We start from the raw sequence: 15,938 nt of genomic DNA on the forward strand, positions 1-15,938 counted from the left end.
CCCTAATTTTATTCACTAACCTCCTGTGTGGGACTTTTTCAAAAGCTTTCTGAAAGTCCAGGTACACTACATCTACTGGATTTCCCTCGTCCAACTTCCTAGTTACATCCTCAAAAAATTCAAGAAGATTAGTCAAGCATTATTTCCCCTTCATAAATCCATGCTGACTCTGTCCTATCCTGTTACTACTATCCTTTATAATAGACTCCAGCATCTTTCCCACCACTGAGGTCAGAGTAACTGGTCTATAATTTCCTGCTTTCTCTCTCCCACCTTTCTTGAAAAGTGGTATAACATTAGCCACCCTCCAATCCTCAGGAACCGACCCGGAATCTATTGAACTCTGGAAAATAATACCAACGCATCCACGATTTCCCGAGCCACCTCCTTAAGTAGCCTGGGATGCAGACCATCAGGTCCCGGAGACTTATCAACCTTCAGACCTAACAGTTTCTCCAACACCAAATCCTGGCAAATATAAATTCCCTTAAGTTCAGGTCCTTCAGCCACTGTTACCTCAGGGAGATTGCTTGTGTCTTCCCAAGTGAACACAGATCTGAAGTACCCATTTAATTCCTCTGCCATTTCTTTGTCATGAGTAAACTCAGTAGTAAGAATTTTCCACACGGAAGGCAGAGGGGAAAACTGATGACTTTAACTGGCTATAAAAGCTTCCATGTGGGGCAGGACCTACGTGCATGCACCTCTTGTTCATGGACGTTAGCTCCAGTTATTTGGTGGGCCCTTCGGATCCTGAACCTTGCCAATCCATTTGGAAGATGCTTACAAAGTATTGTACAAACCTGCTTTGCAAGGCAGACCAGCAGCTAGCAGTGAATGGCTACTGCAAAGCTGCTTTGCTGGCAGAGACTGTAAATAGCTCCCAGGCTGGACCAGGCTGAATCTCAGGATAACTCATTTGAATGCTTTGCATTTGCTCACTTAATTCCTACCTTCATGTTTGCAGCATCCATGGCTTGTCATTATAGGCCAGTTGGCTTGTTGGCACCTCTGCCAGACAGTCACACTTCACAGGGGTAACACACTGCAAATCAAGCTCTGCTGCTATGATTACAAAAGTTAAAAACTTTAAAAGAAATATACAGAATCTCCAAACTACCTGATTTTCAGACCCAGGTTGAAAGGAAACATGGACCAAGTAACAAGTATTACTATTCATTACAGGTAATTAGATTCAGGTAAACAAAATAAATAAAATAAATTGTACAAACTTTTCTGTTGCAGTTAACGTTTAGCACAATGAATGCATAATGACTGAAGTTAAGGGAGCAGGGAAGGCAGTTGGAAGAAAAGTTCATTATGATGGGGCAAATGGTGGAACTAGGTTGACTGGGTAATGCAAGGTAAAACAACACATGGAGACTCTGGGGAGCAGGGAACTGCTACATTGTAACCAGGAGAAGCCTGGTGCCAACACGATCTGCTCTAAACTCTAAACATTTTATAAACTCCCTCGTACACACATACAGTCAGACATACATAACCAGGTAAAAAAGCACAAGTATAGAGGGAAAGTTGGAAAGCTGTTTTGAAGTTTTTGTTCACAAGATTTGTTGGATTGGTTCTTGCTGACCTGAAGGTTTCTCCTCAGCCTTTTATTTTCTGAATGCTTCGACCGGAAAACAAGAGGCACAGGGTGGCTGCTTCACTTATGGAAGCTCTCTGACTTATTTAATTCAGTGTCACAAACTGCAGCATCTGCTGAAGCAAAGATAAGCTGTTTTTTGCAGGTTTAAAGTGGTTTACTTCAGAGAACAGAGAAGAGAGATTTTGGCTGTTGCAGATCTGCTGGTTTCTCTTATGATCTGAACTAACTTATCCCTGTCTTCACACAACCCAACCTGACACATTGTTGTTGGCAGGCAGAGGACATTTGTCATCGATAATCAGTCCCTCATTCAAAAATGATGGCACGGTGGCTCAGTGGTTAGCACTGCTGCCTCACAGCGCCAGAGACCCAGATTCAATTCCTGCCTTGGGCAACTGTCTGTGTGGAGTTTGCACATTCTCCCCTTGTCTGCGTGGGTTTCCTCCTGGTGCTCCAGTTTCCTCCCACAGTCCAAAAATGTGCAGGTTAGGTGGATTGGCGATGCTAAATTGCCCATAATGTTAGGTGAAGGGGTAAATGTAGGGGAATGGGTCTGGGTAGGTTGCTCTTCGGCGTGTCAGTGTGGACTTGTTGGGCCAAAGGGCCTGGTTCCACACCGTAAGTAATCTAATCTAAAAGCAATTAGTTTCACTTATAATCACCCGTTGGCCCCAGTTCATCTGCTCAATGCTGGAACTAACAGCTACACAAATAAGGTTCACAAAAGGTATCAAATTTCTTACTTGGATAATACCTACAATCCTGTAAATCCTTGAGATTTAAAACAGCCCTTCCTCATTTCAGACCACAATATTAAAAGCACAAAAATAAAAAGACAGTCTTTACACAGAGCCTAAATGCTCTCAGTAAGTACTGCCATGTTCTTTACAGAGGCATGCAGATATGTTTCTTGTTGTGTTTGTCAGTAAAGATCTGTCGTTGATGATACTGGGGAAGGACTCAGGAAGGTCTCAGAGTATCTAACACTGAGACATCAATCTAACACCTACATGACACACTTATTTAACCAAATGGTCATGTCAGAAAGTGGGTGGGAGCTCTCCTTAGTCCAGTGAAGTGGATGGGCAGCTGTAGGTCAGAGGACGCTAGGCTTGTCAGGCATGAGACCAGTTTGCATATAGTCCAAGGCCTTGCCTATGATCAATCATTTCTTTGGATCAGTCAAGGTCAGGGGAACAATCTGACCACAATCCAGGAAGTGGGCTACAGTCAATTAGTTGGAGTACTGTAAAAACAGGGTCAGGGTCTGCTCAGTCACATCCAGAGACAAGTTGTCAAAGTCTGTCAGAGGTCAATACAGTCCTTAATGTCTATTTGTTAGTCATTCAGGAGAGGGCAAGGGTAGTACTGTAGAGGCAAAGGGTGACATTTCCAAAAGGGGATGAGGGAGTTGAGGCTGGGGAGTACAGGTGTGTGTTGAGATAGGAACAAGGACAATGATGGGAGAAACTCAAAATTGTAAGCGGGGGAGGTATACATAAAAGCATCAGAGGACTTGGTAGGCTACAGGAGTGAGAGGTTATTGGCAAAGACCACCACAACAGCCTCCACAGTGCATAGGGGAACAGGGTGGACATAAAGAATGTGTAATATTGGAGGTTAAGGGAGCATGGAAGGCAGTTGGAGGAAACGTTCAATATGATGGGGAAAATGGGGGGAGCTATGTTATCTGGGTAATGCGAGGTTAAAAAAAAAGCATGGAGACTCTGGGGGAGGAGGGAGTGCTACATGGTGACAAGGAGAAGTCTGGTGCTAACAATGTCAACCATGAGCTGTATTTGTTCCCATCCTTTTCTATTAACTAGATACTAACTATGCAGAAAATGCATGAGTCAACATTCAAGGTGGGCAAATTAGTATAAATTTGATGAATAAAAACACAGGATCCACATCTATTGGAAACTAGGCAGTTAAAGGGCAAATACATGATGCATGTGTTCACAAACATCAGCTATGTAAAATCTGAAATAATTTCATAGTCCATTTGTAATGGATGCAGAATGAACATGCTTAGAGTTCAAATGCTGGTCAAAGACGATTTGCATCATGCAAGTTTGCATCCTTGCAAATTAAACATTGGCATCTCAGTGGTGCAGAAGCTTGCAGCAATGACTTAAAATTACTCAAATGCTGGCCAAACGTAATCCGTATTTTGTGAAACCTCCAAGGTGCTATTGGAGGTGGACACAATCACTTCATCATTGATCATGTACTTTATGGTGCCAGTGTGGTATGGGTTGAAAAATTACTGTTCTGGACGTCTATTTCTGCAATGCTGGATATTTCATTTCTTTATTTTCTAAGATCTTGTAACTAAAGAAGTTGTACCTAGGTACTTTTGTACCTAAGATGACACAGTAAGTGGTGAGGTATAAACTTTTCACTGTACTCATTGAGTACATGTGACAATAATGCTAATTCATTCATTAATTCATACACAGTGAAATCTACAGAATACAATAAGTTTCATGGTTGGTACAGGTCTGGGATGGGAAGGGGGTCAGAGTGCAGTGGTCACTCTCATTTTGATATAATGTATTGCTCACTCAGCCAGAGTGGCACCTTCACTGAGTCAGTACCCAATCTGAGGCTGAAGCTGTGCAAATGATGGGGACTTGTTATTGAGATGCTGCATATGCCACTGTGTGGAGGAGTGTGAGTGACCCTTATCTGCACGGTATGCTACCACTGACTGTTGTAAGAGCTAAGAACCTATTCTGCTCTTTATGTCCTGACATTGGTCATTGCCAATAATGAGAGGCATGCATCTGCCACTGGTGGGATGTTGTTATGGTTAAAGAGATGAAAGGGTATGGGGAGAAAGTGACAGTGTACTAAGTTGGAGATCAGCCCTGACTGTATTGAATAACAGAGCAGGCTCAAAGGGCTGGATGGCCTACTCCTGCTTTTTTTTGTTCTATGTTTCTCTCCCAAAGACGCTGCTAAACCTGAGCTTCTCCAGCATTTTCTGTTTTTATTTCAGATGCCCATCATCCATGGTATTTTGCTTCACTGTTTGAGTAGATAGTATTCACTGTTGGAAGATTGCACTGTACAACTTCACCTGACTAAATGAATCTGTAATTGATTCTAATCCTACATTATGCCACAGCATTCATATTCCTAACTGTTTGAAAATAGAGGAATTTAACTGGGGGTCTCTCAAATGTTGACACAGTGATAGAGAAGGAACAATGATGGTTTGGGGTTTGGAAGGGAATTGCAAGTGGTGACTTTCCTATGTGTCAACTATAGTTCTCATTCTGGGTTATAGATTTGTGGGTTTGGAAGGTACTGTCAAAATAATGTTTGTAAGTTACAATAGTCCACCTTGAAGACGTTACGCATTATGGCCACTGTGCATTAGTGATTGAGGGAGTAAATGTTGAAGGTGGCAGATGGAGTGCCAACCAAGCAGGTTGTTTTTTCTCATACAATGTTGACATTTTTGAATTGCTAGAGCCATATCATCCAGCTACTTGAGGAATGTTTTTCCCATATTCATGCGCCTTGTAGGTGTAGCTTTGGGGATCAGGAACTGAGTTATGCACTGCAGAGCTTCTGATCTCTGACCTACTCTTGTAGCCATCAAACTGTATGGATGGTCCAGTTACATTTAACGTCAGCCCCCAGGATGTTGAAAGTGGAGGATTTAGCAAAGGTAATGATATAGAATATCAAGAAAAGCTGGTTAGATTCTCTTGTTGGACATTATCTTAACTGTCATGGAGATAATTAGCCACTTATCAGCCTAAGCCTGGATTTGAACATGGGCTGCTTCAATATAATTGTAATGAGCACTATGTAACATTTTCACTCTTGAACTTTACACTGAAGGGAAAGACAGTATTGGAATGCTCAAGGTGATTAATCCTAGGACAATGTATTTAAGAATTCTGACAACGCTGAAACTAAGATAACTGGGCCTCCAATAGCCATTACAACATCCTTTAAGATAAGTGTAATGTTAAATAATGAAGAATTATCCTCCTGCTTCCCAGTTAGTTTAATGTTGCTAAGCCCTTTAGATGCTATACTCTGTCAAATGCTGCCTTGATGTCACGGGCAGCTACATCCACCTCACCTCTTCCATTTAGTTCTTTTATCCAATATTTGGACCAAAGCTGTAAAGAAGTCAGAACTGCACTGGTGGAACTAAACTGAGCATCAATGAACAAATTATTGTCATGTAAGGGCGGCATGGTGGCTCAATGTTTGGCATGGCTGCCTCATAATGCCAGGGACCAGGGTTCAATTCCAGCCTTGGGTGATTGTCTGTGTGGAGTTTGCACATTCTCCCTGTCTCTGTGTCTGTTTCCTTCAGGTGCTCTAGATGTGCAGGTTGGGTGAATTGGCCATGCTAGATTGTCCATAGTGTTCAGAGATGTGCAGGTTAGGTGATTAGTCAGGGGTAAACGTATAAAAATAGGGGAATGTGACTGGATGGGATACCTTTCAGAAGGTTGATGTGGACATCGTAGCCCAAAGGGCCTGTTTCCACACTGTATGGATTCTAAGTGCCATTTAATAGTATTGTTAATGGCCCTTTCTGTCATTTTGATGGGTTAGTAATTGTAAGGATTAGATATGTTGTTTTACATGATAATGATATAAGTATGGCATATAGTGCAGGAAAAGCGCACAATAACAGGTTTTTCTCACTTGTTTTTGAATGTGATCATTCTCTTCAATCTGAAAATATTCTCTTTCTTCTTTGAGACATATTATTAAAGAGCATGGTTTGTCAGAAGTAAAGCATCTCATCTTTAGAGTGATATTCTGAAAAGTTGATAAACTAATTTTCACATCTACACTGCTTTGTTCACTATCATAGTATTACCTAAATCAGTCACTCGGCATCTGTGCTTTCTTGTCCTTTTTGAGGCATCATTAAAGTATTACATAATTTTAATTGTAGTTTAGCAAATTACCTCCCAGCATTTCTACTGAAAGTATTTGGGGAAATGATTCATATCCTTCTCATTTAATTCCATCATATGATTCAGCAGACTTATGTTTTTTTAATTAATATCTATTCTTCAGTTAACTTCATTTCAATACAGAAGTTAGCCTTAATCAGCAAAATTCATCAATTTATTATCTGTGATAACATAATGATTAAACTCTTGAGGATTTTCGAAAGGCTGAACCTTATGGAAGGGTATTATTAATGAAAACTTACATTGGTTCTAATAATGAATTTTTTCACTCATTCAAAGTCAATGAGCAGGAAATTCACTTATTCTCAGGGTATGACTGTAGTGCACTTTTCAAAGGATTATTTTTCAGATTATTCATTATTGGCATCATTTGATCCATTTTTCAAAAATGAGTAAATCTATATTTTTTATACATTACCTATATCAGCTGTGTAGATTTAAATAGTATTTCAAAAATCAGTACTGCCTCATTACTGTAAGAACAGAAAGCTTACTGGTACAATGGCCTAGGTTTTCTGCAAACAGTCTGATACTTGACTGAAGATTGCATGTGAGGGAAATGCATGTGTCAGCAAAAGTGCTTTGACTTACTTTGGACAACAACAATAGCCATTGACACACTTTCTGCATTGTCAAATCAGTGGAGCAGTTTGCATTCCACCAGCCATTTCTCTCAAGCCTTCATTATACTCTTTCATAGAATCATATGGCAGAGCAAGAAGCTTTTCTGTCCATTGTCGATGATTGTATTGATGCTTTGAAGTGGTAAATTTCCAGCTCTGACTCAAAGCTCTGCTGATGTCTCCTTTTCAAAGATTTAGCCTTTTCAAAGATTTGCCTTTTTGAAAGTTACTATTTATTCCACTTCGATCATCTTTTTAGACAGTGCATTCCAGATCATAACAACTTGCTTTATCATAAAAGGTTTCCTCAACTCTTATTTTTATAGGGTTTACTGTCCTGAGTTCCCAATAATTTGCAATCTTTAGCTCTCACCCAGTCATAGTAATACCTGAGAATTTGGCATCTTTGAAAATGCTGACTACTTAACTGCCCTGTCCCAGAGGATCCCATTACTTCAAACATTACTCTATCCTCCTCCTTCCTGCTTCTCAAAGCTATTCATCTCTTCAACTGTCTCTGTATCTCTCCATAAGCCCGTTAGGAAAGCTATTATTGTGCAAAATCTTTCTTAGATGGCAAATGAAGTCTCATAAGTAAATGGCAGCAGGTTAGGAGTAGGATTTACACACTGCTTCTAAACACAATTTTAAAAAAAATCAAATCAGTATGTTCAATTATTATCAATGCAATATCAGGTTAATATCATAGAATTGTTGATCAAGTTGCCAAAAATGGAATTGTTTAAATTCCTAGTTATGATTGTAGAATGACACTATTAGGAACAGAATAAATAATTTTATTAGTAGTTATAAGTTTATTTTCCTTAGATTATCTTCAATTCCTTTTATCAGCCATTCAAAATGAAATCACAAATTGAGTTTATAATGAACCTATGAGTAAGTAAGTAGTTTTTAACCTCAGTGGTAAATGTCATCTAAATAACTTTGCTGTAGAATCACAGTAATAATTGTTCCTGCAACAAGACATAAAGTTTGACTATAGTTATTATGAAGTGATTTTGTGTATGTGTTGATGTGAAAGAAATATGTAACTCGAGCCTCTGATAACAAACTTGATTTCCATGTTAAAGGCAAATATCTCAGCTCATATCCCCCAAGACATCTCCCAGATGAGTGATCACATGCCACGTACAGTATATTATGGGAGACATGAACTGTAAACATTGAATGAGATATTTTCTTACTGTTTCAATGTATTAAAAGCTCAAGGCCTCCTCACCTCAAAAGGTATTTATCTCGTGAATTGTACTGATTGTGTGCATCTCAGTATATATTTGTGGATGATCTTATAGTAAAATGATAATGTGACTTCAAGACAGGCAAAGATTTTAAGACAGGTTAGAAATTTGAGTTATAGTCTAAAGTTAAGGTATTATTATGAAAGCAAATTTACATATTTAAGGAATTTTTGAAATGCCATTAATGTGAGGAGTTTGAAGATTTTTAGAGAACAAGAATTTTAAAGCAATTTGAACATTAAAAATATTTCCTGAATATTACTGAAAGGAGATATATTGTCATAACTTTACAACTTGCATTCATCAGGACAACAGCAACAATGCCAAATTTCAAGAAAATTACAGCAATTTTGTACTACAGTTGGAAAGGCTACTTCCCCAAGCTTCAACCAGTTCCAAGAAAGGTGTAGGCTTGAACATTTTCCTTTTGTTTAAAGAGAATATGTATGTAAGTATAAATGTATGTTGTTTACATGAAGCATAAATTCGCCATGCTATGATCTCAAATCATACCTTAAACTGGCTGTTAGCATACTTATCAGCACATGCAAGGTTGTTCAGAAAGTGTTACCTGTCTAACAGTAAATGTTTTTTTTCTGGTTTTGGAAACTAGAACTTTTTAAGTATGCCTATTAGAAACATTTGAAGGTACCTGTCTTTTAATTTGATCAGCAATTGCCTTTTGTACCTGGGATCATGTCAGTCCTGAAGTTTATTAGAGTTTGCTCAATTGTATGAGAAGTAGAATGTATTTTTAGATACTGATGACAGAATCAAGTCTGTGGAAAATATTACTCATAGCAGTATATAGTAGCAGTATGAACTACCTTTCTTAACTTGTTCGCATTATTAAGTTTATTTGCCTTTCCAGCATAATTTGAAGCATTCAGGACACTTTTCAGGGCTGAAAGTTTGCATCTTTAGCCCATTGTGATCTTCCCTGATAGATAATGAATAACAATCTGATCATGACAGCTTTGGGGTGAAGTCTATTTCTGCATCAAGCTTCCATGGGAAGTTAATGGTTAGGGACCTATTTGAAAGATTGCCGATGAGGCTAATCTCATAGTGCATTGAACTACATGAATCCCAATGTATATACTCCTAGTGAGCTCATTAGCAGTTTTTTCAACCGACATGTTGAGGCAAGTACTCTGCTTCATTTCAAAAGTGAAGTTGATCTGAATTAGAATGTATAAAAGAGTGTAAGAAAATCTTACACATGGCTACAAATTCAAAGCTCATGAATGTATCATCTCAAAAATGCTTATTTCTGAAATATTTATTCCATTCCTTTTTTATAAATTATTCTGGATTAATTAAGTCACTACACTTTATCTCCCCACCCAACAAAACAACTTCTGGTTCAGTGTTCCAATCCTGATCATCCAAAATCCTATCTCCATACTTCTCCCTTTGCATTTCTTGAGGTAATCTGAACTAATGCCCCGTAGATATCACTTGAGAATAGATAATATTTATCACCAAATCATATATCACATCCCCTTGACCTTTACTATCGCACAACTTTCAGAATTTTGAATAACAACTTGTTTACTTTCACTCTTAATATTCTATACTTATAATCTCTGAGTTTTAAGACACACTAACTTCGCAAAAGTGTGTTGCATCAATTAAAATGGACATAAATCAGACTTTAATTTCTCCAATTCCTCATTTGGAGTAGTGTAGAAATTTATATACGTTATGATTATATACTTGCAGTCTTTATTAATGTCTTATTGTCATGTTTATTTTGAATTTTTGAGTTTCACACTTAGGTATTTATGAAATGTTATCCTTTTGTAAGATTTGTTTCACTGCTATCTGAACATAACAGCAATGATTATTCCTGTTAATATATTAGAAAGGTGTAATGCTCTTTTCCTGCTCTGTGTGAGAATCATTAAATAACTACATGAAAAGTCTTGTTTTTCACTTACATTCTATCTTAATATAGAGAACCCATGTTTGAAATATTATCGACAGCAGCAGGAAGACCAGGAACTAAGACCTGATGACATATGATTCCTCAATACCATGTAGTTCTTAACATCTGACCAATCTCTCCCAAACCACAAATATTGTATTTTAGTCCATTGATAAGGGGCCACTTAGTGGAGTTGGCTGGATGACGACGTGTGAATCAGAATAATGCCAATAGTGTTGGTTCAGTTCCTGTTCCAGCCAAGGTATGTTGTGGTCGCTCCCTGTGCTTGAGAATGAAAGTTGATGACAAGCCATCACTGACCCAAATGTCTAAAAGATAGATCAGGATGAAGCATCAGCAGCCAATGAGCCAAAGACATGCTTTTGGGCAGGGTATACCATGCCAGTCACTTGATAGCTTTGTCGTCTGAGGCAGTATATTGTGAGTTTAAACTGTTTTTACAAATCTAAAAGTATATAATCTAAGTTATTTTTTCAGTGCAGGACTGAATAATTGATATCTAATCAGACTAACCATCTCTCAGTTGTGATGTTGAGTTCTCTGGTGATTCTGATGAAAGCTAATTTCTGTGAGCTGTGAACTTTTTCCCTGTTCTCACCAAAATTCTTTTCACAATTAACAGCATCAAAAATAGATTAACCAGTCATTTATCTCATTGTTTGGTGGGATTATGCCTTGTCCTTTAATCGTTGCTGCAATTTCTAATATTTCAATAAACTTAACAATAATTCATTGTATGGATTCTGACATAAAATGTTTCAGTAACATCCCAGTGAAAGGCTCATTTTAGAAAAGAAATATTGTTTGATAAAAAAAACTATTGAAAGATTTTGTCATTCATCATAAATACATATGGGAAATAACATTACAATTTATTTTTCTGACTTTATCATTTTTCCAAAGCTGTGTGTCTGCTGAACTTATTTTATCTTTGCAGTTTTTCTACATTATATTATGATCAGACAGTTGCCTACTCAGATTCCAAATATATCATTTATACACTGCACTCAATTATAAAAATGGAAAATAGTTCACAGTTAGACGGACTGCAGTAGTTTATGGACCAGTCAAAGAAAACAGCAGTCAACAAAGGTTTCCACTCTCTCTCATCAATATTACCAGTCTTGGTGAAAGGTTAATTGGATATGTATTGATCTGCTTCTCAAAACTTATGCACATGATTTGCCATGTGTGAAAATTGATTATTTTAGGGTTTTTTTGTATTTTGCTTTGCAATTTTGCAGAAATTATAATGAGTACAATCTGCAATAAAGGGCAGAGTGTTACCATTTTTAGTTAATGTTTTGTTGAGTGAGATTCAAAGCAGCCAGTCTACCATGGCTCATAGTGACTTTTCTCATGCAGTCTGCTGGACTTTGCCACATTAATTAAGAAACAGGCTTTTGGGCATTTTTCTCAAGGAATCACATGGCACATGAGGCAGATGTACTAACCCGTGCTGGGACCATCCGGCATCACAGTGGCTGGTACCATATATAAAACCCAACTGCACATTACTTCAGACACTCCCAAATGATTCCCAAGGCATGAACACCATCAAGAAGTGTTCTTGTCACAAGTCAAAAGTACAAAGAAATACTCCCAACTTGCCTGGATGGGTTCAAGTCCAGCAATACTCAAGAAGCTTGACATTATCCAGAATAAAGCAGTCTGCTTGACTGGCACCACATTCACTTCCTCCACCACTGATGCTCAGTAGCAGCAATGTGTACTATTTCCAAGATGAAATGCAGAAATCCATCAATTTGATGCCAACTAGTTGGCATTGCAGAATCAATGAAAACATGATTAAGCCAATTATCCTTAGCAGGGCTCACATTTTGAATCATTTTACTCTGCCTCAAAGGAAAAAAAAACAGTAACCTTCTCGACTTTGCATAAAGTGGCCACCATTTTACCATTATTGAACAGTTGACTTTGTTTCAAAGATGAAAGATTTTAACTTGCTGCTAAATCACAGATAGATCCTTCCAGCGTGTTTATTGTGTATTATGTTTAAGCATTATAATGACTGTATTTTCTGCTACAAAGGAAAACAGGGTACCTGTGGTACAACTTACCAGACACTGGATTATGTCCCTGTGAAATCAGTGGTATTCGGGTATATCAGGGAGACAATTACAGGAGTGGTGTGCTTCCCTACTAAAATGATTATATTCCCACCTGACCCACCTGAAGAACGAAAAGAAAGTAAGGGAAAACCCAGGCCAGCAGTTAATAGGTGAAAGAAAAGGGAGCTTTTTAATGAACTAGCCACACCTTACAGGCGGAAGTGTCACTAGTCAATGCCCTTAATTTGACTAATTTGGACAATAAACTCATGATTTTGACGTAGCAAGTCAAACAATCACTAGAAGGACTGAATGTAGTCAATCAACAAGACTCCATGGGACAACTAGAAGAGAATCAGGCTAGCCACCACATGGTGACCATGCTAGAGGATCACACCAAGATGATTAACCAGATCTTAAGCTTGACCAATGTTCACAATGGGTTTCACACACACACATTCCTCTGACAACAAACGTAATCAACATTTACGATTAGGTTTGAACTTCATTCACATAAGCTTCTTTCTGTTCAAACAGGGGGAAATGCAACAGTCTCCTGGATGCTAAAACACAGATAGATTGCTGATTTGGCCAAACAGCAAGGGATGCTGGTTACATTGGCCAAGTAAATCACTGAAGTCACAAAATCCACATATCGGACACAGTGCAAACATAGCACCGAGGTGCAAATTCCATTAGCATAGTGTAAAAGGCAACAGTTATCCTGGACAGTCATATCTCCAACAACTTAACTAACAAACAAAGGAATGCCCGGATAGAATGGCACTGGATCCTGCTCACAAAGAAACAAAAACAGTAGCAAGCCATCAAATAGTTGACATTGTTTTAAACTATTGGGTCACCCTGATTGGCCAGAACTATAGAAAGCTCTAGAAAACCAACCAAAAAGGTATAAAACAGGCATTACTAGCAGACCATTCACTTCTAGAGGCCTTCTGAGGAGACCAGTGTGGCAAGAAGCAGAGAGCAGCTGACCATCCAGAGGAAGAGAGGAAGAGAGCGGCTTTGCAAGTGCAGAGAGAGAGAGAGAGACTGCATAAATCTACAAGACACTTGGCAAGTATTATAGCCTTAATTGGCTATATAGAATTAGAGATGGTATATTTAGTATTAAAGGTTATCAGAGCTTTTTCCTACTAAAAATGGGATGGTTTTGCATTAATACCAGCTTGTGTTTGTATTGATTTGACTGCTTCGGTATTGTGGGATACCTGGGCAAACCCTTTCATAGCATTCTGGTTAGAGCTGTCCAACTTGTTTAAGAAGGAACTGGACAACACTTGTTAATGACTTAAGGCTTCACCTGGGATGCCAGCCCTATCATTCTTATGTTCCCTTTAATATTGCTGCCCTGTGTCCACAATGGTCTTTTAGATCAACTCCTCCCTTTTCTGTCCAGCTCCTTTATTTAATCATTAATGACCCCATTTACTCATAGAGCCAATTGTGAATTGCCACACCCTTGTTGGCTGTACACTAAGTAATGTTGAACTCAGGGTGATAATGACTGTGAAATTACAGTATTTGAAATCACTGATTGCTCCTCTCTGTGGAACCCAGTCAATTGACAGGTACATCTTCTAAACGAGTGCAGAATATTTTGTTGGAAGCCACAGGACAAGGTAAATCCCAAAGGGGTGGTCAATGCCCTAGGTCATGGTCAGATTCTTGAGTCTGTAAAAGTATTATAGCCTGTAGGTCAGGGGGATACTGAGGTCAGGTGGGAGTTAGTGACCAGTAGGATATGGTGTAGAATCACAGGCCTCAGTGGGAGGTCAGTGAATGTGGGAATTGGAGGTCATTGGACTAATGTGTAAATTGAAGTCTAACAGGAGAAATCAAAAAGGACATTACACCTGATCATACGTTGCCCAGACAGACATCATACATGAAGTTGAATCCAGAAAGTAAGTGAAGAGGTCCTCACCACCTTGATCTAGAACACTTATCTATGATTTATTGATGGGTATCTCAAGATATAGGAAATCTCTTTATTCACCAATGTACTTCTTGGATTAGGTGAAGCGCCTGTCCTCCATAAATGCCTTTTCTCGAGCAGAATTACATGGGATGGGTTGGCATTCAGGTATTTAGCACTTTAAAGTCAAACTTACCCAAACCTACCTGCTTTTTAGTTTAGAATTCACCCCATTGTCAATGGCTACATAATAGTGCTGTAAATATGCTTCACACTTTGTCAAGAGAATGTTGAAGGTTGTCATATCCCAAGTTTCATGGGCTTTCACCAAGCACAAAACTAATGACAAATTCAGCAATGAACATCCAAAAATGTCTCTGAGCAAATATTGATTAGTCTGATTTTAATTACCTCCTTTTCAAACAAAATGAGCACACATCTACCTGGTGCAGACTTGATGTGCTGAATGCCCTCTTCCACGCTGTATTTTTATAGATAGGAATATGGCCCTGAAATGTTTGTCTATGATATAAAATATAATAGTTTCATTGCAGTTGGATTGAGGGAAATTTTAATTGAAATTTCAAGAAGAGTAAGGTAGATTAATAATGGATTTGGGGAAATGAAATAATTGACTGGGAGTTTTTGCTAGAAAACAAAGTGAAATAATGTTCTCTTACTATTTTATGTTGTTATTCCTTATTCTAAGCAGTAAGACCAGAAGAAACAAAACCATCACATCAGGTTAATTTAACTCTGTCTTGATCATTCCTTTACCATGCATATAGATTGCTTCTTACTTTTTAATTATGTTGAACTAGTATTGAAATTTTGTTATGCTAGAGTTGCGTATGTATAAAAATATAAAATACAATCAGGTAAAACAAATACCAGATATTTGCAAAACTGCAAAAAAAAGCTTATTATTGACTTAAAGACCTTGATTAACTTGTAATATTCTGCTGTTAGGCATTTAGATACTTCACTGAGGTGGTAAATCTGGGGACTGTGAGAAGAAGGAACTTTCTGGTACAGCTGGAGTGTGCAACACTTAAAAACAATTTATACACTGACATAAATGGATGTGTGGTATTTGCACTCAGTTTTCCAAGGTCAACATGTCATTGTTTTACAGAGCTTGAAGTATTGATTTATATATGGTCTGGGAATGCAGTCCTTATGGGAGACCACAATTGCAAAGCTGTGAAATTTAAAGGGAAAAGGAGAATGAATGGGGAGTCTCACATTAAGGTGACAAAAATTGAGAAAGACTTTTGAAAGACTCAAAGAAATCATTTGAAGGTGAATTCCCAATCTTTTTGAAAGTAAAACATGTATTTCCCTACACACTGCATTCATAATAGGGTTGAAATATAGTGCCATAAAGTTCTTGACATCAGCTTATGGAACATTATGGCTGTGGGTTTTTATTGTCACTTTTTCTTTTGTTTGTTAGAAAATATTTATGTTTGAGGAAAGCAAGGAGCTGCTGTAACAACAGTTATGAGATCATATGCTGAACAG

This window comes from Chiloscyllium plagiosum, chromosome 20 (genome assembly GCF_004010195.1).
Source record: "Chiloscyllium plagiosum isolate BGI_BamShark_2017 chromosome 20, ASM401019v2, whole genome shotgun sequence".
In the NCBI taxonomy this organism is placed as follows: domain Eukaryota; kingdom Metazoa; phylum Chordata; class Chondrichthyes; order Orectolobiformes; family Hemiscylliidae; genus Chiloscyllium; species Chiloscyllium plagiosum.